Consider the following 4,296-nt stretch of genomic DNA (forward strand, 5'->3'; position numbering starts at 1 on the left):
GGCAGTAGTCATACAGTCCATTCCGCGAAAATTCCGCGCGTTGTGACGATTTTTACGGGTTTCACGCGACTCGTAGCACGGCTGCTCTCGCAAACGTATAGCGTCTTTCGTCGTCAATTTCGTCAATTCAAACGCGCGAGTGCGACAAGTGTTTGCGATGCTTGTTCGGGACAACGACGCGGAATTGATCGTGCGTAAAACAATGCGTGTGTTCATATTTAAGTAAAGGTTGATAGAATATTCTATACAAGTTCCTTAAAGATACATGCACATTTCCTGAATATCGTAAAATAATTTGTGCTAGTTACAGCTTTGGCTAAAAGTATTAAATATCTTGTTAATCAGTATTTAATTTTTCAGTTAATAAATTAATTTAAGACACTACTGTTACTGCAAATTACCTGTGTTTTAGAAATTCTTTAAACTCACGATCATGGATTGATAAAATAACATACGAATTGTTAAAAATAAAAAACATAAAATAAGTTTCAGAAACATAATTAAAATACAAAATCGTAGAAATTGCTAAAAATCAGATACGACTTGTTTAAAATAAAAAATATAAAATAGTTTCCGGAAGTTTTTTTATATAAAATATTAAATAAAAAAAATAAGTCAGAAGTGTAGTTATTTAAAATAATGAATACTACTCGTATAAATAATTCTTTTAATTTTTTATTTAAATTGTATACTTTAATTTTCGTCACTTTTACGAATATATAAAAATTTTTTAATGGTTCTTACGTGTATCTTGACATCTTTAGAAAGTATTTGTAAAGTTGTATATTTATTTCAAATTATATATAAATTGTTATAACTAAATATAGTTAACAAAATGGGAAGTATGTACTTTTTCATACAAAAATGTAAAACTCTGAAACAAAAATATCAACTTTAAGTTATTGAAACATACTTTTCCTTTAAATTTTTTGTTTCAAAGTTTTACATTTTTGTATGAAAAAGTACATACTTCCCATTTTGTTAACTATATTTAGTTAAATAATTTATATATAATTTTTATTATAAATATACAATTTTACAAATACTTTTTAAAAATGTCAAGATATACGTAAAAACCATTAAAAAATGTTTATATACTTGTAAAAGCGACGAAAATTAAAGTATACAATTTAAATAAAAAATTAAAAGAGTTATTTACGAGTAGTATTCATTATTTTAAATAACTACACTTCTGACTTATTTCTTATTTAATATTTTGTATAAAAAAATTTCCGGGAACTGTTTTATATTTTTTATTTTAAACAAGTCGTATCTGCTTTTTACGAATTTCTACGATTTTGTATTTTAATTATATTTCTGAAGCTTATTTTATGTTTTTTATTTTTAATAATTCCTATGTTATTTTATCGAGCCATGATCGGCATTATACGTAAGTTTAAAGAATTTCTGAAACACAGATAATTTGCAGTAACTGTTGTGCCTTAAATTAATTTATTAACTGAAAAATTAAGTAATGATTAACAAGATATTTAGTACTTTTAGCCAAAGCTGTAATTAGCACAAATTATTTTACGATATTAAGAAAATTTGCATGTATCATTAAGGAACGTATATAGAATATTCTATCAACCTTTATTTAAATATGAATCATTAAAAGGAATAATAAAAATTGAAACATAATGTTGGAATATCAAAAATACCCCACGCGAATAATTATTAATTACGTTTCAAAGAACCAGTAATATATATTACTTGCATGGTTCTTTGAAACGTAATTAATAATTATTCGCGTGGGGTATTTTTGATATTCCAACATTATGTTTCAATTTTTATTATTCCTTTTAATGATTCATATTTAAATAAAGGTTGATAGAATATATGTTCTTTATATATATTTCTTGCATGGTTCTTTTAAACGTAATTAATAATTATTCTCTTGGGATATTTTTGATATTCCAACATTGTGTCTCAATTTTTATTATTCCTTTTAATGATTCATATTTAAATGAAGGTTGATAGAATATTCTATGTTCTTTATATAAAGACACATTTCCTTAATATCGTGAAACAATTTGTGCTAGATACAGCTTCGGCTAAAAGTACTAAATATCTTGTCTATAATAATGATCATTATTTAATTTTTCAGTTAATAAATTAATTTAAGACGCTACTATTACTGCAAATTATTCTGTGTTTCTGAAATTCTATAAACTTATACGTATGATGCCGATAACGGCTCGATAAATTAACATGTAAATTATTTAAAATAAAAAATATAAAATAGGTTCCGGAAACTTATTAAAAATATTAAATAAAAAATAAGTCAGAAATGTAGTTATTTAAAATAACAAATATACTAAATAACTCTTTTAATTTTTTTATTTAAATTATATACTTTAATTTTCAGAGCTTTTACAAGTATATAAAAATTATTAAACAATTTTGACGTATATTTTGACATCTTTAGAAGGTATTTGTAAAGTTGTACATTTATAACAAATTGTATATAAATTGTTACAACTAAATATAGTTAACAAAATAAGAAAAATGTACTTTTTTACACAAAAATGTAAAACTCTAAAACAAAAATATTTTAAGAAAAAATATGTTTCAATATCTTAAGATCGTACATATTTTCGACGTTTTCGTATTATCTCGCATTACTAAATTTTTTTAATTATGGTCCTATATTATTACTTTTTTTATATTTTGAACAGCATTGATTATTGTATTTTAAATAATTATTATAATTGTAATGTCGAATTGTATTAAGGAATAATACAAAGAATAATATTAAAAAAGTTATTGCAATTTCATTAGCGAAATACAATAAAATAATTATAGACATAAAAATAAAAAAATAAATTAAAGATATACTTACTTGCAAAAATGGGCTACTAAATTTATTAGTAGCTCGTTTGTTTAATGGGTGAGTATACTTACAAAGAAAAAAGGGCCCCGATAAAATTGGTGGGGGTGGTGGAGGGCCTCTATATCTCGTTTTTGCTAAATTATACTTTAAATTGACAATATATGTTTAGAAGAAATTGAATTTAAAATTTCTATATAATTGTTAGTAATTATAGAGACTTTGGTGCATATACTAGTAATTATGTCTGGTAAAAACGGGCTGAAAATTGGCATTAAGAAACATAACTTCGTAATTTTATAAGATATTATAGGATAAAATTCATTAAATTAACTTGTTTGAATTTTCAATTTCGTTTATTAAAATTCAACAATTTTTATTTACATGGTAGGAGATGCGAAATGGATAGTCGGCACGCTTTTGTCCTGAGGATTTAGTACAGAGACGAACCACATCTACTTTCGACGATACGATTTTATCGATAGTGTTGGAAAGTGTATATATTATAGTCACGTAGTTCTCAAATTGAAAATGGATGTACTGGCGGTAGTGTATAGGCGATTTCAACCGTAACAGGAAAAAAACCGGCATGGCCTCTCTCAGGTTTCTCTCTGATATCATCAATGATTAGAATTTTTCTGACACTATATAGAAAGAACAAATTTATCGTTGACCTGAATGATATAATCGCTCTTTGCAAATAATCTGTATCCTAACTTTATTCTAAAGAATCATCAGAGATGCGTATTCTGTTTCGTCTGATTCTAATTGTGCATGTATGATAAATCCGTATATCTAGCACACACAAGTTTCTATAGCACATGCGTCATGCTACCAAGCTTCGGTTGGTCAGCTGACTCGCTGTCAAAGCACGCCGTCGGTCCTACCCGCACGCATACACATACATACGATTAAAGGCCGTAGTGCGTAAATGGCGAACGAACGGTCGCGTTCGCGCCTTTCGCGACTTGGTGGGGTCGGGAGAAGCGGCGAGTGTCAAAGTTTGTCGACGCCAAAGGCTTTTATCGACAACCAATCCGCTGCGCGAGGTCTATGAACGGGAACGTTGAGGTCCGAGCCGATTAGAAGACGTAGCCGGCGCGAGATCGATCGGCAAGCTTTAGTGTGATGTCGGGTTGCGAATTAACACGCAAGTGAGTGTCCGCGGCACTCATCTCCGTCTTCCGGATCCGATCCATCCTCGTTTTCTCACCCCGGGCTCTTCTTGCAGGGCTAATCATACCGGTTTTTTTTACGAAATCGGAACTTGCAAAGAGCGGAGTCGCGATACATTCAGGTAACTATTAATTATTCTCCCTACTTCACGATATATCTGAGATATTTGTGCGCTTTACTAATATAATGATAGTTTCATTAATAGTTTTATTAATCATTAATCAATCGCGTTGAGAGAGAGAGAGAGAGAGAGAGAGAGAGAGAGAGAGAGAGAGAGAGAGAGAGAGAGA

General features: G+C 28.6%; 1 protein-coding gene across 1 annotated transcript in view; it reads left to right on the forward strand.

Moving 5' to 3' along the window:
- The first annotated feature begins 3,642 nt into the window (after positions 1-3,642).
- LOC108763649 (ATP-binding cassette sub-family G member 4) overlaps positions 3,643-4,296 on the forward strand; it is a 45,896-nt gene continuing 45,242 nt past the window's right edge. Inside the window, exon 1 of the mRNA XM_018511477.1 lies at positions 3,643-4,127. The gene's annotated coding sequence lies outside the window, so the exon portion shown is untranslated. The remainder of the gene's footprint in view (positions 4,128-4,296) is intronic.

Source organism: Trachymyrmex cornetzi, unplaced genomic scaffold (genome assembly GCF_001594075.2).
Source record: "Trachymyrmex cornetzi isolate Tcor2-1 unplaced genomic scaffold, Tcor1.1 scaffold372, whole genome shotgun sequence".
Classification (NCBI taxonomy): Eukaryota; Metazoa; Arthropoda; class Insecta; order Hymenoptera; family Formicidae; genus Trachymyrmex; species Trachymyrmex cornetzi.